The 26,514-nt window shown below is 40.3% G+C and overlaps 1 protein-coding gene and 2 pseudogenes across 2 annotated transcripts in view; all 3 read right to left on the bottom strand.

Annotated features, from left to right (window-relative positions):
- LRMDA (leucine rich melanocyte differentiation associated) overlaps positions 1–26,514 on the bottom strand; it is a 1,238,587-nt gene that overhangs the window by 892,727 nt on the left and 319,346 nt on the right. The gene's annotated exons all lie outside the window — the stretch shown is intronic.
- LOC148775967 (FUN14 domain-containing protein 1 pseudogene) overlaps positions 1–26,514 on the bottom strand; it is a 387,926-nt pseudogene that overhangs the window by 48,829 nt on the left and 312,583 nt on the right. The gene's annotated exons all lie outside the window — the stretch shown is intronic.
- Positions 5,673–11,508, bottom strand: LOC129555682 (glycine cleavage system H protein, mitochondrial pseudogene; annotated as a pseudogene).

Here is a 26,514-nt window from a genome sequence, read left to right as displayed (position 1 = left end):
GCTGGGCTAATTGTTTAACCTCCTTGGACTTCATTTAGGACTAAATCAGCCTGGGCTAGACTTGTGTAATTAGTGTACACTGTATTTGACTATACTCAGGTATATCACGTATACTGTTTGTGGAATATTTTGATATCAAATTTATTTTTAGAAGAAATTTTGTATCATCTCCAAAATGAAAGCCAATATCATTTGCCAATGATCCAAAAGTTATATACACATCCACATATGTAATTCAAGCTAGGCTGCAGCAGTACATGAACCAAGAACTTCCAGATGTTCAAGCTGGATTTAGAAAATGCAGAGGAACCAGAGATCAAATTGCCAACATCCGCTGGGTCACAAAATAAAAAAACAAGAGAATTCCAGAAAAACATCTGTTTCATTGACTAGGCTAAAGCCATTGACTGTGTGGATCACAACAAACTATAGAATATAATTAAAGAGATGGGAATACTAGACCACCTTAACTGCCTCCTGAGAAATCTGTATGCATGTCAAGATGCAACAGTTAGAACCATACGTGGAACAAGTGAAGTGAAGTGAAGTCGCTCAGTCCTGTCCTACTCTTTGCAACCCCATGGACTGTAGCCTACCAGGCTCCTCCCTTCATGGGATTCTCCAGGCAAGAGTACTAGAGTGGGTTGCCATTTCCTTCTCCAGGGGATCTTCCCGACCCAGGGATTGAATCCGGGTCTCCCACATTCCAGGCAGACGCTTTAATCTCTGAGCCACCAGGGAAGCCCATACATGGAACAAGAGACCAGTTCAAAATTGGAAAAGAAGTATGTCAAGGCTGTATATTGTCACCCTGCTTATCTAACTTATATGCAGAGAATATCATGTGAAACTCCAGGCTGGATGAAGCACAAGCTGGAATCAAGATTGCCAGGAGAAATATCAATAACCTCAGATATGCAGAGGACACCACCCTCATGACAGAAAGTGAAGAAGAACTAAAGAGCCTCTTGATGAAAGTGAAAGAGGAGAGTGAAAAAGCTGGCTTAAAACTCAGCATTCAAAAAACTAAGATCATGGCATCTGGTCCCATCACTTCATGGCAAATAGATGGGGAAACAATGGAAACAGTGACAGACTTTATATTCTTGGGCTCTAAAATCACTGCAGATGGTGACTGCAGCCATAAAATTAAAAGACACTTGCTCCTTGGAAGAAAAGCTATGACAAAACTAGTCAGTGTATTAAAAAGCAGAAACATTACTTTGCCAACAAAGGTCTGTCTAGTCAAAGCTATGGTTTTCCCAGTAGTCATATGGATGTGAGAGTCGAACCATAAAGAAGACTGAGTGCCAAAGAATTGATGCTTTTGAACTGTGGTGTTGGAGAAGATTCTTGAGAGTCCCTTGGACTGCAAGGAGATCAAACCAGTCAATCTTAAAGAAAATCAACCCTGAATATTTATTGGAAGGACTAATGCTGAATCTGAAGCTCCAATACTTTGGCTACCTGACACCAAGAACTGACTCATTATAAAAGACCCTGATGCTGGGAAAGTTTGAAGGTGGGAGGAGAAGGGGACAACAGAGGATGAGATGGTTGGAGCCATCACCAACTCGATGGACATGAGTTTGAACAAGCTCCAGGAAATGGTTAAGGACAGGGAAGTCTGTCATGCTGCAGTCCATGGGGTCACAAAGAGTGAGACATGACTGAGCAACTGAACAACAACAACATATGCAACATGAGAACAAAATCCTATTTTTTTTAATTTATTTTATTTTTCTCTTTTTAATTGGAGGCTAATTATTTTACAATATTATATTGGTTGGTTTTGCCATACATTGACATGAATCCACCCCGGGTGCACATGAGTTCCCCCTCCCGAACCCCCCTCCCACCTCCCTCCTCCCTTTATCCTCCCTCTGGGTCATCCCCGCACACCAGCCCCGAGCATCCTGTAACATGCATCGACCCTGAACTGGTGATTCATTTCACATATGACAACATACATGTTTCAATGCCATTCTCCCAAATCATCCCACCCTCACCCTCTCCCACAGAGTCCCAAAGACTGTTCTATACATCTGTGTCTCTTTTGCTGTCTCGTATACAGGGTTATCATTTGCATCATGAGTTTGAGTGAACTCTGGGAGTTGGTGATGGACAGGGAGGCCTGGCGTGCTGTGATTCATGGGGTCGCGGACAGTCAGACACGACTGAGTGACTGAACTGAACTAAACTGAAATTCCATATATATGCGTTAGTATATTGGCATTTTTCTTTCTGGCTTACTTCACTCTGTATAATAGGCTCCAGTTTCATCCATCTCATTAGAACTGGCTCAAATGCATTCTTTTTAATGGCTGAGTAATACTCCATTGTGTATATGTACCAAAGCTTTCTTATCCATTCGTCTGCAGATGGACATCTAGGTTGCTTCCATGTCCTGGCTATTATAAACAGTGCTGCAATGAACACTGGAGTACATGTGTCTCTTTCAATTCTGGTTTCCTCGGTGTGTATGCCCAGGAGTGCGATTGCTGGGTCATATGGCAGTTCTATTTCCAGTTTTTTGAGGAATCTCCACACTGTTCTCCATAGTGGCTGTACTAGTTTGCATTCCCACCAACAGTGTAAGAGGGTTCTCTTTTTCTCCACACCCTCTCCAGCATTTATTGCATGTAGACTTTTGGATAGCAGCCATTCTGACTGGTGTGAAATGGTATCTCATTGTGGTTTTGATTTGCATTTCTCTGATTATGAGGGATGTTGAGCATTTTTTCATGTGTTTGTTAGCCATCTTTATGTCTTCTTTGGAGAAATGTCTGTTTAGTTCTTTGGCCCATTTTTTGATTGGGTCATTTATTTTTCTGGAATTGAGCTGCAGGAGCTGCTTGTATATTTTGGAGATTAATCCTTTATCCGTTGCTTCATTTGCTATTATTTTCTCCCATTCTGAAGGCTGTCTTTTCACCTTACTTATAGCTTCCTTTGCTGTGCAGAAGCTTTTGATTTTAATTAGGTCCCATTTGTTTATTTTTGCTTTTATTTCCAATATTCTGGGAGGTGGGTCTTGGAGGATCCTGCTGTGATTTATGTCGGAGAGTGTTTTGCCTACGTTCTCCTCTAAGAGTTTTATAGAATCTGGTCTTACATTTAGCTCTCTAATCCATTTTGAGTTTATTTTGGTGTATGGTGTTAGGAAGTGTTCTAGTTTCATTCTTTTACAAGTGGCTGACCAGTTTTCCCAGCACCACTTGTTAAAGAGACTGTCTTTTCTCCATTTTATATTCTTGCCTCCTTTGTCAAAGCTAAGGTGTCCATAGGTGCGTGGATTTATCTCTGGGCTTTCTATTTTGTTCCATTGATCTATATTTCTGTCTTTATGCCAGTACCATACTGTCTTGATGACTGTGGCTTTGTAGTAGAGTCTGAAGTCCGGTAGGTTGATTCCCCCAGTTCCATTCTTCTTCCTCAAGATTGCTTTGGCTATTTGAGGTTTTTTGTATTTCCATACAAATTGTGAGATTATTTGTTCTAGTTCTGTGAAAAATATCGTTGGTAGCTTGATAGGGATTGCATTGAATGTATAAATTACTTTGGGTAGTATACTCATTTTGACAATATTTATTCTTCCAATCCATGAACACGGTATATTTTTCCATCTATTAGGGTCCTCTTTGATTACTTTCACCAGTGTTTTATAGTTTTCTATGTACAAGATGAGTACTGAAGGCTCTGAGCCTAAGACCTGATCTTTGTTTAAAAAAAAAAAAAAAATTACCAAGTGTTCAGTTCAGTTGCTCAGTCATGTCCGACTCTCCGCGACCCCATGAATCACAGCAGGCCAGGCCTCCCTGTCTATCACCAACTCCTGGAGTTCATTCAAACTCATGTCCATTGAGTCAGTGATGCCATCCAGCCATCTCATTCTCTGTCGTCCCTTCTCCTCCTGCCCCCAATCCCTCCAGCATCAGAGTCTTTTCCAGTGAGTCAAGTCGTCACATGAGGTGGCCAAAGTATTAGAGTTTCAGCTTTAGCATCAGTCCTTCCAATGAACACCCAGGACTGATCTCCTCCAGAATGGACTGGTTGTATCTCCTTGCAGTCCAAGGGACTCTCAAGAGTCTTCTCCAGCACCACAGTTCAAAAGCATCAATTCTTCGACAATCAGCTTTCTTCACAGTCCAACTCTCACATCCATACATGACCACTGGAAAAACCATAGCCTTGACTAGATGGACCTTTGTTGGCAAAGTAATATCTCTGCTTTTTAATATACTATCTAGGTTGGTCATAACCTTCCTTCCAAGGAGTAAGCGTCTTTTAATTTCAAGTGTTAGGAAGGTATTAGAGACCAGCACCAAACTGGTGCTTTTTCCTGGATGAACCAAAAGGATTGCAAGCAAATTAAGAAGGAATTCACAATTCCATTATGTGAACCCATGCTGGCAGATGCTCTATCTGTGTGCCATCTCAAACCATCTTGCACGAATGTAGATGCGTATCCCACTTTGGACAATACGGGTTTCAGCACACAATCTTGAAAGTCTCCACTAAAGCGCTACTACTCTGTGACTGAAAATGAGTGGAAGTACCCATATGATAAGAGAAGCAACGGAGGTAATAATTCTGATGAGACTGTAAAAGGATCTCTCAAGAGTAAATGAAAAACAAAGATCATCGTAGGGAAGTAAGCAAAGGGATGATGGTGTTAATCACCATGAGGACTTACTATAGGCAAAGGGTCACAAGTAATTTCATCTTCACATCTTTTCTTTGAAGTAGGTAAAAATAAAATTTAACATCATTATTAAGTTACAATGAACACACATAAAAACTGCATATTTAATATAAATGATTTGAGGAGTTTGGACATATCCATACTCCAAGTTTCTATCACCATCATCAAGGTAATAAACATATCCCGCCACCTCATGCAATGAGTTGACTCACTGGAAAAGACTCTGATACTGGGAAGGATTGGGGGCGGGAGGAGAAGGGGACAACGGAGAATGAGATGGCTGGATGGCATCACCGACTCTGTGGACATGAGTTTGAGTGTACTCCGGGAGTTGGTGATGGACAGGGAGGCCTGGCGTGCTGTGATTCATGGGATCGCAAAGAGTCGGACACGACTGAGTGACTGAACTGAACTGAACCATCTCCCAAAGCCTCCTGTGTCCATTCTTTGATTTTTGAGGCAGATACAATTATAATTCTTATTTTACAGATGAAGAAACATCTAACTTAGCCAAAAAAAAACCAATGTTCATTATTTGGCATAAGACAACTGAGATTAAATGTCTCTCAAACATTTTGTCCATGACCTAAGATAAGACATAGTAGGTTAAACCATATGAAATTCCCCATATTTGTCTTTTACCTACAGAAGTAGCAATTTCATATGTTCAAACTAACACATTTTACATTTGGACCCAATATACAAAATACATTCAGTTCAGTTCAGTCGCTTAGTTGTGTCCGACTCTTTGCGACCCCATGAACCACAGCACGCCAGGCCTCCCTGTCCATCACCAACTCCCGGAGTTCACTCAAACTCATCTCCATCGAGTCGGTGATGCCATCCAGCCATCTCATTCTCTGCCGTCCCCGTCTCCTCCTACCCCCAATCCCTCCTAGCATCAGACTCTTTTCCAGTGAGTCAACTCATCGCATGAGGTGGCCAAAGTATTGGAGTTTCAGCTTTAGCATAAGTCCTTCCAATGAACACCCGGGATTGATCTCCTTTAGAATGGACTGGTTGGATTTCCTTGCAGTCCAAGGGACTCTCAAGAGTCTTCTCCAACACCACAGTTCAAAAGCATCAATTCTTCGGCGATCAGCTTTCTTCACAGTCCAACTCTCACATCCATACATGACCACGGGAAAAACCATAGCCTTGACTACACAGACCTTGGTTGGCAAAGTAATGTCTCTGCTTTTTCTTTTTTTTTTACATGATTAAAAAGTTGAATATTTTATTATTGTTTATTCTCCTGCAGAGCTGTTGCTTCACTGTATAAAAATAGCACCAGCAAACACAGTATATTGCAAAATTAAGATAGTAATATTCTTCATTGGACACTATATAACTAACAAACTTTTCTCCACTAGCAGTTATTTCTAGTGGGAAGATCATTTTGACCCAAAGCCAAAGATAGCTGTAAGCAAGTTACAATGTCATATAAGGTATAAGATAACCATGTTATCCTTAAATTACATAATTTTTGTAATTAGTTTTACCAGCGATAATTTCAGGAATTCTGCATATCATAACTGGAGCCTAGCCTAAAAATCACAGGATGCTGTGGGAAAGATGCACAGCGTTTATCTGAAGTCATTAGAAAGTTATGGGGTATTTTCTTCAGGAAACATTGTTGTAGTTTCTTTTAAATATCTATCCACCACTAATTTAAGACAATTATGCTAGATTAAGTTGTTTCAAAGTAGTTTATTTAGGGGTTCCATTTTCACTCCTCAATAGATTTTATGTATTTCTCATATGCTTCTTCACTCATTAGTTCATCTAGTTCTGAAGGGTTACTGAATGTCATCTTGATCAGCCAACCATCTTCATAACAAGACTTGTTGACAAGTCCTGGATTTTCTGCTAGAGCTTTATTAATTTCAGTTATTTCTCCTGACAGAGGAGAATAGAGTTCACTAGCAGCTTTCACACTTTCCAAAGCACCAAACTCCTCTTGTTTGTTCAACTTTGTCCCAACTTCAGGCAGACTACAGTAAACAACATCTACCAAAGCTTCCTGTGCAAAATTGCTGATTCCCACTGTTCCAACACCGTTTTCTGTTTTTACCCATTCGTGTTTTTCTGTGAATTTCCGCACTGACAGCAAAGCATGGCCGGTGCGCAGAGCCCGGATGGCACCCGCCCGCAGTCCCCAGGGCCGCGGCAAGCAGCGCGCGCTAGGTGCCGAGATGGCGCGCAGGCTGCCGAGCGCGGCCCGCACGCTCCGCACCGCGCGCAGCGCCATGTTGGCACGCTGTCTCTGCTTTTTAATATGCTATCTAGACTGGTCATAACTTTCCTTCCAAGGAGTAAGCGTCTTTTAATTTCATGGCTGCAATCAGCATCCGAAGTGATTTTGGAGCCCAAAAAATAAAGTCTGACACTGTTTCCACCGTTTCCCCATCTATTTCCCATGAAGTGATGGTACCAGATGCCATGATCTTCGTTTTCTGAATGTTGAGCTTCAAGCCAACCTTTTCACTCTCCTCTTTCACTTTCATCAAAAGGCCTTTGAGTTCCTCTTCACTTTCTGCCATAAGGGTGGTGTCATCTGCATATCTGAACAAAATACATACATACACATATATACACATGTGTGCATGCTAAGTCACTTCAGTTGTGTCAGCCGACTCTGCGATCCTATGGACTGTAGCCCTCCAGGCTCCTCTGTCCATGGGATTCTCTAGGCAAGAATAATGGAATGGGCTGCCATGCCTCCTCCAGGGGATCTTCCCCACTCAGGGAGTGAATCTGCATCTCTTGTCTCCTGCATCGCCAGGCGGGCTCTTCACCACTAGTGTCACCTGGGAAGCTCATATACATGCATACAGAATACAAATATTCTGACTGGTATATATATACATACAGAATACAAATATTCTGATATGTATATGTATGTGTATATATACACACAAATGTGTATATCTAGTATGAAAGTTTCATAAACCAATATTTATCCTAATTATGTGCCATAATTAAACCTGTTAGTGACTTTATTTTAAAAATGAAAGTTGTATCAAACATTTTAAAAAGAGAACTCAGATATTTTTAATTCTCTTCTATTTTTATAATGTTGGCTACAACCCACTAAACTGATTTTACAACTAACAGGCTGCAACTCCCACTTTGAAAAACACTGAATTAAAAAAACTCTAATCATAACCAGGAAAATGATGGAGTCACCTTGAGCCAGACAGTGGCAGGCATTTCATGCCACCCCCTCTAAGTTGTAAACAATGAGAAGTTTAGCCCTAAATGTTTGCTAAATAAGTAGAATTTCTATAATGGGACGGCAAGAATTGTAAAAGAATGCAAGTTGCAAAAGAATGTACAAGTTCAGTTGTGTAAAGGAAATATAAGGGAAAACAACTTTGAAAGATGTCTAATTTTTTTTCTTAAATTGCTAAAGAACAGTAAAAGCCTCTATTTAAATATCTGAGTATGAAGCTAAATAGCAGAAGAAAAGTTTGAAAAATTCAAGGTGGTTTCCTGTTGGGAAAGGATTCAGAGCTAAGGAAAAGCAGGACATGGAGTGGAACTCATTTTCATCTTAAGTCTTAAGCATGAGGATATTATTTGACTTTTTAAATCACATTCATGCTTTACTTTGAGAAAAGTTATTTAATCAAAATATTCCAATCCTAATGGTAATCCAATGTAATGGAGAAAACACCAGATGGAGGCCATGAAGATCTGTCATCTACACAGTGAGTTCAGGAAAGCTACTTGACCCTTTGAGGCTTTGCTTTCTTCTAAGGTAAAACATAGGATTAGAGTCTGGAGCATCTTCTGCACATAGTATTTTAGGACCCTGTGACATGAAATATCTAGTGGTGATTTTCAGATCATTTTAAAGAAGGGACACTGCATTCCAAGATTACCCAAATGATGAAAACTCCCAATTTTGCATAAAAAAGGTCAGACCAAGCTTAGGAGTCTCACCATGACAACTCAAATAATCCCAATGCATCCCCTTTCATGGAAGACAAGCCATTCGGGTGCATTACTCCTTCCCAAGTCTGGCTCCTATCCTATCTCATAAATTACAATTCTATATATTATAGTACTTTTTTCATGCTAACCAAGTGCCTTTCGTGTGGTTTCTTTCTTGAGTATTTTCAGTGTAGAGGCAAAATTTACTTGAATAAAACCATAATTAAATCTTTTAGTGGCTGTATTTTATTTCAGAAGATAGGAATTATTGAACATTATTTTTATTGAACCGTCATTTTTATCTTAACTATGGTTTAACCTCATAATCTAATTATTTTTTTTAAACCTACTTCACAGCTAATAAAAGAAAGATATGAAAAATTACATTATAAAGCATGAAGCAAGTGTAGCTATCATGAGACTCTCAGATTGAAAAACTAGCATGAACTAATTCTATACTGTTGAAAAGCCAGAATTTTTTCACCCATATTAAAAAAAATTAAATAAAAAGAAGAAACCTCTTTAAATAGAGTAATAAACCAGGGGATACTGATTCCTGTGTGTAACTTTCAAACCAAGGTTAAATCATCAGAATAGAATGCCAACTTTTCAGTCATAGCAGAAAGAAGAATCAACCCTACAAGGCCAGCTGGTAAGGTCTCTGTCAAAGGGATTTGTAAAAGAACTACTCCCTCTCTCCTCTTGTCTGACTTTTACAGCATTTAGTTCTCAACTCTAATATAATATTCTTGCTTTCTTTTAGTTTAGGTCCTAAATGCTTCTACAAGTGCCATATCAAATTTAAGTCCCTCAAAAGCATGGCACCCATGCCCTACAAAATACCTTTATAGATAAATAGCTTAAAAATGATTGATAACTGCATTCACAGTGGCAATTCTTTGCACCATTGGGAATCCTGTGGGCAACACATTCAAGAATCATCTAAACTTCTGACAAATATTTTGAATCTCTGCAAATAGGGACAACCCTTGCTGCAAGTCATCAGAAGCTACAAAATGTGTGTGTGTATGCCTAATTCACACTTAGATTTTCCTGAGTCCTGACCTCAAAACTCTGATCTTAGCAAAGACAGCAAGTAATCCCTTCTTTATAGTAGTTTAAATGAAAAATATTTAAAGTCATTTTACAATTTATCCCCTAAGTATAGGGAACAAAGACCAGCGAACTAGTTGTAAGAAGAATGCAGTGGGCTGGGATTTTGCTGTTTTGGTTTGTTTAAACAAAACACCTCCACCATACTGATATTAAATCATGAATTTAATGACCTCTCAACTAACTTCTGTGAGCATGTACACTGTATAAAACATTAGGTACAATGAAAGGTACAAAAGGAATTAACATGCTTCTGCTCCCAAATGAAGAACTGTTAGTCTAGCTGGTGGTGACACGTAAAAATGAACAGAAACCGAATACAGTATCTCTACAGAGGAGAAACTTGGCCAACAACTGAACAGATGCTTTAACTAAGTGATGACATTAACATCACCAGGAAAAGCAAAGTTGAGATCATGACCCCTTGAGGTAATGGGATAATAAACCATCTAAGGTGATATTTTCCCTGAAAACCCATAACGCAATCTAATCATGAGGAAACAGAGCAGACCATCCCAAGTTGAGAGGCAATCTACTAAACAGCTGACTAGTACTTTTCACAATTGTCAAGATCATGAAAAATAAGGAAAGGCTGAATTAATAGAGGAGACGAAGCAGACACAACACCAAAATCCAAGGTGGTGCCTGAGAGGCAGAATCAGCTGCTGGAACACAAAAGGGCATTCATGGAGAACCTGATGGAATCCAAATAAAGCTTGGAGTTTTAGTTAATCAGGTTCCAAAACTGTTTTCTTAAATTTGACAAATGTACTCTGCTGATGTGAAAAGATAACATTGGGGAACTAAATTAGAGGTTTATAGGAACTCTCTGTACCAACTTTGAAATTTTCTAATAAAATTCAAGTTATTCCAAAGTTTACTATAAAAAGAAGTAAATTATGTGACTTTCATCCCGATTAACACATATGCATATACACATAAATACACCCATTCACAGAGAGAAAGAAGGTAAGTAAAATATGTCCATAAGTGGTACAGGGGTTTAAGACACTAAGCTTACATTCAATCTTAAGAAACTGCCATTATTTGACTATTTTCAACCTACAAACCAGCGTTTTCATATGAATCAACCTAATAAATAGCTGTGGACTGGAAGACCTCATGATGAAATGTAACCTCTCCAGGTTGGATATGAAGGGAACTGGAAATAGCAAGCAGGACACACTGCGGAAGAAGGGGACAGGATGAGTGAAGGTGGGAACACACTCGATGTGGTCGGGACGGGGGGGACACTCACCTGTGTCAGTGGGCAGGCAAGTGACAGAGGACACACTGGTCACAGAACGACTGTGAGCAGCCCCTGAATTGTCAGCCATGACACAGAGCTTGGCCTCCCAGTGACCAGAAACTTCCTCTGGCAGAACACTGCAGCCACAAGTGACACTGACACATGACCTAGCCCTACTGCACCGATGCCTCATTTCCTAGCCTGGAGTGAAGTTTGAGCATAATGGAAGGATCAGTGAAATACAGTAAGTCCCAGACATATGAACAAGTTCTGTTCCAAGAGTGCCTTCATAAGTCCAATTTGTTTGCAAGTCCATCAAAGTTAGCCCAGGTACCCGAATAACAAAATCAGCTACATAGTACTGTACTGTAACAAGCTTATAATACTTTGCACACAAACAATACATAAAAAACAAACACAAAAAAATACAGAAAATATTTTTAATCTTACAGTGCAGCTTAAAAATCTTACATTTTTAATCTTGTACAGTGTTACAGCACAAGAGTTGGCACACAGGGGCACCTTTGTTATCTTTGAAAGTCCACAACCTGAAGGTTTGTATGTAGGGGACTTACCATACAAATTGGCAGATTAAGTCCTCACTCTGGCTCTGCCACAAGTGTGGTGAGAATCCCTCAACAAGTCCCGTACTCAGCCTCCATCTCAGATCCCACCCCGAAAAGGAGGGGAAGTGGAGGATGGTCTCTAAGGCCTCTTCCAGCTCTAAGATGCTAACTCCGACAGGGGATGAAATATGTTTCCTGGCTCTCGGGAGCAACATGTGGTTCACTCGAGTTGAGAGAATGATGCAGGTCCATGAAAGCAAAAACACTGAAAATAAAAGGACTGTGTTTTTATACACAAGAGTCTATTCTTTTATGATACATGTCTAGACCCCTCTAAATATTTAAACAACAATACAGTACTAGTATGAAAACTCTCTAAATCAGGCTCTGTGGTTAAGGAGGATATATGAACAGATGTGATCTTATTAAGGCCCTAATGTAACTCACAAACAATTTGTCATATCTGACAGGTATTGTTAAATTATGTCCACCTGCCAGAGGCAACCAGAGAAATTACCAACCACCTTTACTCTGCTTCTACTCAAAATTCCCTAAAAAACTCCTGTAGATGTGTCCAGGATATGTATTTTTTAAAGCAGTAACCTAATTGTCACCAGCACATAACAGCCAATGTCTCGCAATTCCTTTTCATGTATATTTTATTTATTATGGGCCCAACTGTTTCAACACCCTAGTGGTTCAACTTTAATGTAGCTCAGGAAACCCCCTAAGTAATATCACAAAATGCTTAACATCTGTGAAACTTGGACCCAAAAATGTTCCAATTTTTCTGTTGGTTTGGGAGAGGGAGATGCATGGGGTGGGGGTGGGGGCCACGCTGGCGAGGGTTTTCAGGAACAATCCGGCTCCAGCTCACAGTTTTTCTTTATCGCCTCAGAGGCAGGAAGAACATTTCGGGATTTACATTACTAAACACTCAGAATTATTTCAAACCATTAAATAATGAACGCCATGCCTGCTTCAAGTCAGTTTAAAAATGAACCCACTTCCTTTCCTTTCTCTAAATATTTGCCTCATCTCTCCTTCTTGCATTACAATATTTTAATTAAGTAAAACAATGAAAAAAGAGAGGGGAAAGAAAATGAAGTGTGAAGCATGTGGCCTATTTCCCAAGCTTTTTCAAAACTTCTCCGAGCTCTTTGGTCTCCAGTGGTGTTTGAAATATTCTTCACCCCACTAAGGAAAGGATGAAAAATTGATCTCCTCCAAACTTCAAATACTGCATGTTTCTACAACTGCAGACTGCAAGGAAGAAAGGCAGGCTTAGGAGGTACCAGACCAAACAGGAAGCAGTTCTCAGAGGGACCACGGCTCAGCTCAGGCAGTTCCATGGGCAGTGTGTGTACACAGAGCTGCTAGGAGAATAAACACCAGCTCTACTTCTGAGAAAAATCAAAGCCGGTCCTGGAGAAACCGAACATGGGAGTCAAACCTCAGTCGTTTGGATTAACTTGTAGGGGAAGGTCAAGTTGGAACAACACAAATCCTTGAGAGTAAAGGGTTTTGCTTTTTTTTGTTTTTTTGTTTTGCAAAATGCAAGTGTACTCATTTCAAGGTTCACCTGGATCCATCCTTCTGGCTTTGTTTCTCAGCAGCCTCGTCCCAATTCCATTGTGCATGAACCACTGGGCTCTCACTAGTCTCCATGCAGACTGTAAACCTCCTTCGCCCTTCGCCTAAAATGCCCCATCCCCGCTGTCAACTTGGTGAAGTCCTTCTCAAGTTTCAAGGCCCCACTTCCAAAGTCACCTCCTATACACAGAGAACCTCAGAGATCCCCCAGCACTTTGTGCATACCTGTAAGACAGTAAAGTGGTTCTCACCCTGCCTGAATGGTATTAAAACTTCCCAGAGAACTTTTCAATAAAACACCGATCTCCCACCCCATCCAGAACAATTTTGCTCTGAGCATTAGTAAATTTTTTTTTTTTAAAGCTTCCCATGGGATTATATCATGCAGCCCAGAGTGCAAACCTTTGGTACACACTGAGTTATCACACTGAGTACCCTGTACCCCAGGAATAACGAGGCTCACCACAAGGCTTGTCGGCAAGGATGGAGGGTCTGGATCCTTCGGGACACTTCTTTAAGAGTAAGGGATGTCACGTGATTTCTTTGTCCTCCTTTGGCTGAACATCATCAACAACAGTGCACCTCCCACCCACCTCCACAAGGGGGTAGAGGTCTAATCAAAAGTGGGAAGACTCTCTACTCCACCTCCACTTAACTTCCCACTGTTTCCCCAACAGTAACCTCTCTGCGACTTTTGTGCCCTGGCCCCTTCCTCTCCAGCTGGTCCAACTGTGTGGCTTTCACATCTTGCTGATCATTTGCTCCCTTGAAGTCTTCTCCTGTCCACTTCACTTTGCAGGGGTTTACCCTTCCACTCCACTTCACTTCGCACCTGTCCTTAAGTGCCTTGATTGGTTAATGATCTCACAGGATGAGTGTACGTGTATGAAAAGCTTTGTTGTGGAGAGAGTACGGAAATGTATATCTTACAGAGATTTTTACCTCCTGCCCCTAGGGCTCACTATGTATAGCAGGCAGTCCACATATATTTGTTGACAGAACCCACACAGAGCTGGACCTCTTTTTTCCAGGCCAGGTTGTGGGTTCAAAAAGAAAGGTAAAGACTAAGAACTGTTGTCGTTCAGTCCCTAAGTTGTGTCAGACTCTGCAACCCATGGACTGCGACACACCAGGCTTCCCTGTCCTTCACTATCTTCTGGATTTTGCTCAAATCCAAGTCCACTGAGTTGGTGATGCCACCCAACCATCTTATCCTCTGTCACCCCCTTCTCCTCCTGCCCTCAATCCTTCCTAGCATCAAGGTCTTTCCCAATGAGTTAGCTCTTTGCATCAGGTGGCCAAAGTACTAGAGCTTCAGCTTCAGCATCAGTCCTTCCAGTGAATATTCTGAGTTGATTTCCTTTAGGATGGACCGGTTTGATCCCTCAAGGGACTCTCAAGAGTCTTCTCCAGTACCACAGTTTGAAAGCATCAATTCTTTGACGCTCAGCCTTCTTTAGGGTCCACCCCTCACATCTGTGCATGACTATTGGAAAAAACCATAGCTTTGACTATAAGGACCTTGGAAAAATGGACTGGTTAAAAATTGGGAAAGGAGTATGTCAAGGCTGCTTATATTTATTGTCACCCCACTTACTTATATGCAGAGTACATCAGGCAAAAAAGACTAAGAACAGTACTGCTCTAAAAATCTACATCATAAACATCACACCAAATACTCCTTGGTAGATAGGATTCAAGGATGACTTCCACAACCTTTGCCCCATGGTGGTACTTCCATGATTATGTCCAATAGTAAAAGGGTATTTGCAGCTACAGTCAATTGGCTGTAAGATATAGAGAATTAACTAGATAACCCAATCATGTGAGCCTTTTTTTTTTTTAAGCAGAGATTTTCTCTGAGGAAGTCAGAACCACTTGAAGTGTAAGCGTCAACAGGAGATGCACCTTGCTTGAAGGAGTGGCGGAGGAATGAGCCTGAGAGTATTCTCCAGAAGCTCAGAGTGAACTCTAGCAAACAGCCACCAAGAAAATGAAGACCTCAGTCCTACAAAGATAAGAAACTGAATTCTGCCAACACCCTGAATAAGTTCAGAAGTTGAGCTCCCAGACTCTTCAGGTGAAAAACGCATCTTGATAAGCATCTTGATTTCAGCCTTAAAAAATCTAAGCCAAGAACCTAGGCAAGCCTGCCTCCCTTACAGATAATAAACATTAAACAAATAAATGTCAAGCCATTAAGTTTGTGGTAATTTGTTACAGAGCCACCCCCAACCACTGCCCTCAAACTAGTTAGATGAAAAAAGTTCCTCTTATAAATTACCAAACATACCTTAATATCCTGATTAATTACATTCCACATATATGAGAGGCTTCAGAAAGAGTAAAAAGAATAGACCAATGCAAGGTACCCTCAGGTGCCTCTCACAGTCCATTCTATTCTTCTATTGAGAAAGGTGGTAAAATGTCATAATGTCCTCCACATTAAGTCCTATTAACGAAAGCCATTTATGAATCATTAGCAACTGAATAACAAATCATGTCATCTGTCTCAAAGATTATTTACTGAGTATGGTCTGACACTGACCAACAGGAGTTGAAACTCTCATTGCAACTCCCTGAGCCCGATATCTGGACAGTACACCACCCAGTACAAGATAACTTTTCGACCCTCGATGTAGGGTTGAGGGCACCCTAGTGTTCATGCCAATCTCCTAGGAGGCCAACAGTCCTCCTGCTTCTTAGCCCCCACCTTGCCTGGTGACAGATGAGAAGCAGGGAGTCATGCTGGGGCTCTTGGTGAAGCGTTCTGTACATTGGCTCTCAGGTCTCCCTAGATCCACATGTCATGCGGGGGCTCCCCAAAGGCCATGTGAAGTCAGCCTCAAGGACCCACCTTAGGACTGAGGGAGGATGAGCAGCTGTGACTGCCCAGCCCTGCCAGCCACCATGCTGCCTGGTAGTGCCCCCGGCACACACAAGCTTTCCCAGAAGCCTTTCCTGAAGTCACCTGTCAGCCACCACCCCTCAGCTGCCTGCTCCCGTCTGTCTGCGTCAGCATTTGTCTGAACACCGCATCTCCATCATCCATGGGGGAAATTGATGACGACGTCATGGCAAAGGAATGTAACTACATCCTATTCTAAAAGCACACATTTATTTTATTTTATTTCAGAAATGTATGCATAATGTATGGCTGTACATAAATGTTTTTATGGAGCCTCTTAAATGATTTACCATGAGGTATGTGTTGATTATAATCTCTGCTTATTTAAGAGGGCCTTGTTTACCCCATAGTAGTTAATACATTGAGACATGTTTCAACTAACTGTGACACCCGTAAACAAAAGTTACTGATCTACCTCGTGAGTTATAAAACTTGTAACATGCTGTAAACAGCTCTGTCATTTTATTTAGCATATTGCATTGTGTGAGCTGCCTTATTTATCTAGTGGTAAATCTTTATGTATCAAAAATGCTACAGAAGGCACAACAGATAAATTACAGACAGACACTAACATCTGACTAGTTAATCAAACAAATAGGACATGTAACAAAGAGAAAAGCTATAAATATTGACAACAAGCTGCTTCAGTCACAAAAACATTCAATACTTCAGTTCTCAAGTGTGAGTTTTATATCAGTCCCCTGGAAACAGTTTGTATCCTCCAATAAATTTTTACAGTTGATTCACCTGCCTGATACCCCTCAGCCATTTCCTTCAGAAGCTGTCAAACCCGCCAACGATAATATATGGCCCGACCAACAAGAACAGCTGTAGTCATTCTCTCTGCAGGTTCTTGCACCCTGTTCTGCATAAAATAATACATCAAGATTAATTGATTTCCCGTCAGTCTCACAGAACAGAAAATTAATTTTCATGTAGCTATTTTCCCCAGCATATGAATTTTGTACATGGCAAGTAATTTAAGTTTTTAATTATTCATGAGCGAGGAGGGGGTGGGGAGGAACATGAGAAAGTGAGCTTGCCGAACCCCGAAGGCCAATCCCTGGGCCTGGGTTTGTGCTGAGGCAACAATAGCATTCGCTAATGCCCATATAAATAATATATGTATTAACATACATCTTAGTACAACACCAATTTCTCTCACTCTGACCCGAGACTACCAGGTCACCCTGCGGTACTTTGTCAAAGTCGCCGGGCTGGTTACATGTGACAGGCTGTGGGAAAACACAGGCCATGGCCGCCATACTGAAGTGACCTCTACTGGCCCCTGGGTGGCGGCCACAGGGCCCCAGCAGGATAGGAGGTAATTTAACGGTCAGTGTGTGAGGGGGGACCAAGCACAAGTTGCTAATCAGCCAGGTGCTACCTCAGCGAGCCTTCCATTTGCAGGTGCCACTGACTTGTGAACGAGAAAAATGTAACCATAAAAGAGAAAGCGAGCATGGGACTCGCTCAGGCCTCATCTTTCACAGACTCTCTGCAGACCAGCATGAGCAAAACTGTCTCCTCAGAAAGGGAAAAAACACACCGTGAGCACCTCTAGCAATTGAGTGTATTTGCTAAAATGCCAACTAAAACGCTCCCACAGTGCCTCCTTAGAAATTTCATTGGCATACTTCATAGAAACTGCCAGACAGGCAAATGTACGCCACCCGCTTCCAGTCACGGAGCCGGATTTAACCCTGTTAGGACCAAACATGGGTTTGGGCTGCTTCACCTCGTGCAGCACTCTGGCACAGAGGCAGCTGGACACTGGAGTCAAGGATTTGGGGTCACTGATTACTGACTGCTGCCCTCTTCCACCCTGAATATGGAGATCTGGTATGAAATCAGGAGATCACTATAAACAGTTGACCTTCTCCCAGTTAAACAACGAGACCCCACCACCACCACTACCACCACCACTGTGTAAGAATCAGGCAGAGGACAGAATCAAGTCATGTCACCAAGCTCATACAGGCCACGGGGAATCCAAAAGAGACACAAAGAGAAACCTCTTCCAACTCAGTGAAAAGTAGAGAAAGAACATGGATCACGTATTTCTGAGCAGAGAACCTGGCTTGGGTAACCTGAATAAGCAGCTCTGATGTGGGGCCCTCGGTGACTCAGCCTGCAATGTGGGAGACTTGGGTTTGATCTCTGTGTCAGGAAGATCCCCTGAAGAAGGAAATGACAACCCACTCCATTATTCTTGCCTGGGAAATCCCAAGGACAGAGGAGCCTGGTGGGTTACAGGCCAGGGGGTCACAAGGAGTTGCACACAACTAAAGCGACTGAGCACATGCACACGCCCACCCAAAAGACAAAGGCCCCACCAGTAGAGGGAGCATTTGGTAAGGAGGAGACAAGTTGAGAAGGTCAAACACAAAAATGAAAGGAACTCAAAGGAAGCCACAACAATAACCAAAAAAACCACAAAAATTTACCAGAGGAGGGTGGGGCTGGGGGCAGGAATGATTGATTTCCTTAATTGGGGGAAGGAGTTAAGTTGGATGAGAACTTGTTGAAATATTAAGAAAGGCATGAAAATGGAAGTTTCTATGAACATTTTTTTTTCTTTACTGTTTTTAACAGCTTCTATAAATGACCACTCTAACCAAAACCAGAGAGTCATCAAAACTTGCTTCTTTGCTAGCCATGCTTCATGCTGGAGGCTGGCACAGAACTGGGCTTCCAGTGTTTCCATCATAAAACCTGTTTCCCCATAGCCAGTGAAACCTGTGAGAACTCACTTTAACCAGAAATTTGGCACCTGTGCAGCAGCAGAGCTTACAATTGTTTTAATACTGTTTCAGAATAGGGCTTCAGGATTCTATTTCTATTACCTTGATGGCTCCAGACAAAGGGGTAACATGATACATCATGTCAAGCAGCTAATTATTCACACCAAAGACCAGCTCATCAACTTCAGCTCAGTTAAAATTAAAAGGAGGGGAGGCATTCTCCATTGTTTCACGTGATGTATTTACGAAGGGAGGGTCAATGATGTTTGCTTAAGTTTTTGTACTTCTGGGTTTCAAAACAAAACAAAATGAGGAAATTAAATATAGTGTTGAGACCCCAACAACAAAGGCCTTAGTCAAGTGCTGCCAAACAAACCCAGGTCACAAGCTACAACAGTGTCTATGGCCAAAAGAACGTGTCCAAGTCCTGCTGACCTCCTTGACTTGTCCATGGCCACATTTCTGGGAGCCGCCCAAGCCTCCAGCCCAGCAGTGATGTGGTAAAATCACAAGGCCCAAAGAATGCCAGGGAAATTCTCAGCTAATTACTGCTCACAGCTCAACCTGACACACTCCCTACTTTGCTGAGAGTCTGCCATCCTGGTAGACTTGAAAAGTTTGACAAAGCAATAGACTTGAAAAGTTTGACAAAGCAAAGCAGCTAAAAAAAATGAAACAACTCAGGCAATCAGGTGATAACTGGTGTGTGTGTGTGTGTGTGTGTGTGTGTGTGTGTGTGAAGAGAGGGGACATGGATGGGTTCACAGGAAAAGTATCCACAATAGAGCCAAATCCCCCATCAGCCAAGCTCCTAGCCCAGCCCCGCCTTCCCCACACACCCAGGAGCACTGCACTTGCCATCTGCATGGTAACAAAGGTGCATTTCAGTTTATACCTGTGTTTGTAGGTTTTCTTCATCAGATGGGGAGGAGGAGGTTTGCTTTATCCCATTTTAAAAATAATCCTATTGAGAACATAAATGAACTCATTATGCACACCATAAAAAAAATATATGTGTTGGCAATTCTGTAACTAAAAACGTAAAAAACTTTTGAAGTCGATGCTGCTACTGGCATAGCTTAAAGGTCTTTGTTTCTGTAAATTCAATTGAGTGTTTCTATTTCTAAGTCTGGCAAGAGGTTCTAATTATTGTTAGAAGCCTAATTAGCATTTAGTATTACATTACAACAACTGCAGCAAAATTGTACCCATTCTCCAATAAACAGTATTCACAGTATGCAATCAAGCCGCTGTACCGAGCAATGAGAATTAATAGCACCGCACGACAATGGTAAATCCTCCATCTCCCGCTGTGTGTGTTTAATAATTTTTCACTCCTTCCAGATTGTTCCCATCAAGCACAATTCCCAAGGTCCTAATCAACCACCCTCCCCATCAATACTACACAGAGATCTGAGCACTGAAAATTATCTGCAATTTCAAAAAGTGCTTTGTTGCATTATTAGGCCACTGACCTAAGAGGTAATGGGTAAATAGTTTCTGAAAAATGTCCAAAGCACAACATAAATTAAAGCTTATAGTCTTGCCTGCTGTTCTCACCATAGCTATAACTGCAACCTATTACGATTTTTACACAATATTCCTAACTATAATTTTACACCATAATATTGGTGCAAAGTGCCAAATGTTCCACTTTCACGTGTCCTCACTTACTAAACAAGGAGGAGAGTTTGGGGAGGAAGCTGATGTATTTGATCCCTTAGAATTACTCTTGGCCACCCTCCCCCAGGTCTTGCCCATCTGCCTACCCGCCCTCACACACACACAGTTTACAATTAATGTGTAAGCAACTTACAGTGATCAAAGGTATGAGAGTTTTCTAAGCAGTGCTGTGTATCAGGCTTTCTGCATCTCACAAACACTTGAGTAGGTTCATGGAGTTAGGGCGTGATGCTTCAGAGTGGGTGCAGGGGAAAATTAGGAATCTCAGCTGAGAGGACAGCTTACAGCACCTTCTATTGCCTGGTGGCAAGTATAACCACATCATACAAGACCAAGAGAGGAGAAATACTTTATTTCAACAAAACAAAAAGTATACTCTGGGTTAATATGAAGAAAAGTTTTTGACCAGGAAATATGGGACCTGGAGCTCAAGTCAGAGCATCATGCAAGAGCACGGGGGCTCTCAGGGTGGCTAGCCTAGAGGCAACACAAAACACATCACAGCAATCCTCGTCAAGAGAACATACTAGTACTAATCGAAGAGTTTGGGCTGGATGATGTGTTGTTGGTGATTATTTGTTGTACAAAGGAGTAGAGAGAAAAGGTAATCAAATTGAAAGGGAAGAGATTAAATTGTCATTATATGCAAATGACATGATACTATATAAAGAAAATCCTAAAGATTGCGCACAACTGCCAGAACTGATCAACAAATTCAGTAAGCTGGTAGAATACAAGATGAGCATACAGAAATTGGTTGCCTTTCTTTACACTATCAATGAAATACCAGAAAAGGAATGTAAATAATCCCCTTTAAAATTGCATTAAAAAAATACTTAGGGATAAAACCTCACCAAGGAGGCAAAAGACATATCCTGAGAACTACTGCTGCTGCTGCTGTGTCACTTCAGTCGTGTCCAACTCTGTGTGACCCCATAGACAGAAGCCCACCAGGGTCCCCCGTCCCTGGGATTCTCCAGGCAAGAACACTGGAGTGGGTTGCCATTTCCTTCTCCAATGTGTGAAAGTGAAAAGTGAAAGTGAAGTCGCTCAGTCGTGTCCGACCCTTAGCGACCCCAGGGACTGCAGCCTACCAGGCTCCTCAATATCCTGAGAACTACAAAACACTAATTATGGAAACTGAAGATGATTTAAAGAAATGGGAAGATATCCCATACTCTTGGATTGGAAGAATTAATATTGTTAAAATGACCATACTACCCAAAGCAATCTGCAGATTTAATACAATCTCTATCAAATTACCCAAGACATTTTTCACAGAACTAGGAACAAGTAATCCTAAAATTTATATGAAGCAAAGATATTTCTGACAGCTCAGCCCAACTTAAGCAAGTCAACAGCTGAGGGCTTTCCCTGAGCAAAGTTAGATGCTGAATTACCCTGGGGTCAGTCACACTTTACCAAAGAAAATACATCTTGTTTTGCCATTACACATCATCACCCCTCAAAACAAAAGACTTTCACATTAGTAGGTTAATGCCCATCAATGTCTCAAGATTAACGACTTACTGAATAATACACCAAGTTTCCTCCAACAGTGTAATAATACTCTATGCCTCAGCCATGCAGTCACTTATTAATCCATTCAACAAATATCTTTCAAGTGCCCACTACACTTTCAGGCACTTGGGATACATTGCTGAACAAGGAGGGCCAAGATTTCAGCCTTTGTGGAACACGTATTTTAGCGCAAGGTACACAAATCATCCCCCAAAATTCCAATAAATAAGTAAATTATATCACATGCTGGAAAGTAATCAGTGGTAACAGGCAATAGTAAGGGAAGAAGAAAAAGACCAGAATAAGAGGATCAGGAACTTCAAAGAGTCGAGACTGTAGTACTAAATCAAGTGGCCAGGATGGGCTTCTATGAGAAGGTGATTATTTCAGCTAAGACTTAAAAAGAATGAAAAATGCTTGGTAAATGCCTTAAATCGCTAACATTTCTTCTCCTAATTCCAGGCACTCCCTTCATCCTATTTTCTGATACCAAGATCCACTGATCAGCATACACTGAGTGGACAGGCACTCCTACAAGACAGTAGCTGCATGGGAACATGGGACAGTAGCCATAGGAACAAAATCTATGTCTCTAATCACTTTAGTATTCCCAACAATGAGCAATGTGCCTGGAAAAGAGCAGGTACTCAACAACAGTCACTAAGTCAATGAGCACACAGTGATTCGACAGTAACTTGTTTATGTACTTTCAGCACCCAAAATGATCCCCTAAATAAGGGTATAATTAATATTTTATGAATAAATTATCCCTCCCAGCTTCATGGAGATATAACTGAGATACAACATTTTACAAGTCTGGGCTTCCCTGGTGGCTCAGATGGTAAAGAAGCTTTATGATTTGATATATGTATTTTAAAATTATTAACACAAGAAGGTTAGTTAACACACTGATCATCTCACATCATTTTAATTTATGTGTGTGTGTGTGTGTGTGTGTGTGTGGAGAACTTTAAACAGATACTTTCTCACCAAATTTCAAGTATACGATATAGTATTGTTAACTATAGTCACCAGGATGTACATTCCATCCCCCATAACTTACTCATCTTATAACTGGAAGTTTATACCTTTTGACTACTTCACCCATTTCCCCCACCAGACCACCCCCACCAACATCCAATATATACTGTTTCTATGAGTCCAGGTTTTTTTTAGATTTTACATAAAGTGAGATCATATAGTATTTTTCTCAGATTTATTTCGCTTAGCAAAATGCCCAAAAGGTTCATCCCTTTTGTCACAAATGACAAGAATTCTTTATTTTTATGGCTGAATAATATTTATATACATACATGTTTATAACACACATATATAAATACATGCATATATACATTTACATATATACACACATATATTCTCACATTTTCTTTTCCCATTCATCCATCAATAAACACTTAGGTTTCCACATCTTGGCTATCATAAGATAATGCCACATTGAACACAAGGGTGCCAATATCTCTTCAAGGTAATTATTTCATTTCCTTTGGATATATATGCAGAGGTGCAGTTACTAGGTCATATGTGAGTTCAATTTTAATTTTCCAAGGAACCTCCATACTGTTTTCTATAGTGGCTGAACCAATTTACATTCCCACCAACAGTGCAGAAGAGTTCCTTTTTCTCCATGTTCTTGCTAGCACTGATAACAGCCATTCTTGTGGTTTTGATTTGCATTTTCCTGATAATTATTGATGTTGAGCACCTCTTCATGTATCTGTTGGCCATCTGAATACGTTTTTGGAAAAAAAAAGTCTATTCAGGTGCTTTGTAAATTTTTCAATTGCATTATTTGTTTTTTTGTTACTGAGTTCTAACAGTTTCTCATATACATTGGATACTAACCCCTTATCAGATAAGTGGTTTGCAAATATTTTCTCCCATTCTATAAGCTGCCTTTTCATTTGGCTGATTTCTTTTGTTGTTCAAAAGAAGAAAACAGGGTTTTTTTAGTTTGATACTGTTCTACTTACAGATTTTTGCTTTTGCCCCCTGTACTTTTCATGTCATGCTCATGAAGTCATTGCCAAGATCAATATCAAGGAACTTTTGTAAGTAAATAATATAAGCCTCCAGTTTCATTCTTTGCACTTGAATATCCAGTTTTTCCAACACCATTTATTGAAGAAACTATTTTTCCCCACTAAGTATTCTTGAACTATGAACTATGCTCAGTCGCTCAGTCGTGTCTGACTCTGCGAGTCCATGGACTGTGGCCCACCAGGTTCCTCTGTCTATGGGATTTTCCAGGCAAGAATACTGGAGTGGGTTGCCAGTTCCTTCTCCAGGGGATCGTCCCCACCCAGGGATCGAACATGGCTCTCCTACATTGCAGGTGGATTCTTTACCATCTGAGCCACCAGGAAAGTTTGTAAGTATTCTTGAGCCCTTTGTCAAATATTATTTGACTATATATGGTTGGGTTTATTTCTGGGCTTGTGATTCTGTTCCTTTGGTCTATGTATCTGTTTTTATGCCAATACCATAGGGTTTTGATTACTACATTTTATCAAAAGGTGTGACACTGCCAGCTTCGTTGTTCTTTCTCATGATTGTTTTGGCTATTCGGAGTCTTCTGTGGTTCTATAGAAAATTCAGGATTGTTTTTTCTACTTTAAAAAAATGTCATTGGAATCTTGATAGGGATTGCATTGAGTCTATAGATGACTTTGGTATGGATATTTTACTAATATTAATTCTTCCAGTCTGTGACCACATAGTATATTTTATTTATTTCTTCAATTTCTTTCATCAATCTCTTATAGTTGTCAGTGTACAGATCCTTTAACTCCTTGGTTATGTTTATTTCTAAGTGTTTCATTTTTTTGATGCTATTATAAACAGGACTGCTTTCTTTCATTCTTTTTCAGAAAACTTGTTAGTGTATAGAAATAAAACTGATCCTTTTGTGTTGATTTCATATTCTGCAACTTCATTGGATTTATTAGTTCTAGTGGTTTTGGGGGGATCTTTGGGATTTTCTACTAATATATATGATTATGTCATGTGCAAGCAAAGACAATTTTATTTCTTTCTTTCCAATTTAGATGTCTTTTATTTCTTTTTCTTACCTGATTACTCTGGCTATGACTTCCATTACTATTAGAATAAGACTGGTGAAAGCAAACACCCTTGTCTTGTTACTGATCTTAGAAAAAAGCATTTAACTTTTCACCATTGAGTATGGTGTTAGTTATGGATTTGTCATATCAGCATTTATTACATTGAGCTACATTCCTTCTACACCCAATTTTCTCAGAGTTTTTATCATGAATGGATATTAAATTTCATCATATGTGTTTCCTTCATTGATTGAAATGATATGATTTTATCTTTCATTCTAGTAATGTGATATATGACATTGCACATATTGAAATGCATATATTGAACCAAACTTACATTCCACGGATAAATCCCATTTGATCACACTCTATGATACTTTTAATGTGTGGTTGAATATGGTCTGCTAGTATATTGTTGACAATTTTTGCACTGATATTCATCAGAGATACTGCCTATAGTATTCTTTTCTTGTTGGGCTCTCATCTGACTTTGTTAGGGTAATTCTGGCCTTGCAAAATGAGTTTGGGGATGTTGCCTTCTTTTCATCTTTTTGTTAAAGTTTGAGGAGGATTGGCATTAATTCTTCTTTAAAGGTTTGGTATAGTTCACCATGACACCATCTAGTCACGGGTTTTCTTTGTCAGAAACTTTATGATTACTGGTTCAATCTTTTCTTTTTGGTTTGTTCAAATTTTCTGTTTTTCATGACTGAGTCTTGATAGGTTGTATGTTTCTAGAAACTTTTCTCTTCTAGGTCAGGCAAACTGTTGGTAGATAACTATTCATAGTAGTCTCATGATCTTTTGTATTTCTGTGACATCCATTGTAATTTTTTTTCATTTATAATTTCACTGATTTGGGTCCTTTTTTTCTTGGTTATTTTAAGGTCTTATGCTTTATCTTCTGAAAGAACTTAGTTTCATTAATCTTCTCTATTGTTTTCCTGTTCTCTATTTCATCCATTGCTGCTTTCGTCTATTATTTCATTCCCTCTGGTAACTTTGAGCTTAGCTTCTTCTTTCTTTGGTTCCTTGAGGTATACAGTTAGGTTGTCTAAGATCTCTTTTTTTGAAGGATACATTTACTGGTATAAAATTCCATCTTAGAATCGACTTTGATGCATCCCATTAATTTTGATACACTGCGTTCCCATTTTCATTTGTCTCAAGATAATTTGTAGTTCCCTTTTCCTCTTGATCCATCAGTTGTTCAGAAGTGTGCTGTTTTGTTCCCACATATCTGTGAATTTTTCAGCTTTCCCTTGCTATTCAAGTTTCACACTACTGTGGTCAGAATACACACTTGATATAATTTCTACTGTCTCAGATTTGTTGAGACTTGCTTTATGATCTAACACATGATCTATTCTAGAAATTGTTCCATGTGCACTTAATGTGTTTCTTCTCTGGATG

The sequence above is a fragment of the Moschus berezovskii genome, chromosome 12 (assembly GCF_049115385.1).
Source record: "Moschus berezovskii isolate FMDL1 chromosome 12, NW_MosBer_1.0, whole genome shotgun sequence".
Lineage (NCBI taxonomy): Eukaryota > Metazoa > Chordata > Mammalia > Artiodactyla > Moschidae > Moschus > Moschus berezovskii.
The sequence above is the reverse complement of the archived record's forward strand: the minus strand, read 5'-3'. Positions and strand labels throughout refer to the sequence as shown.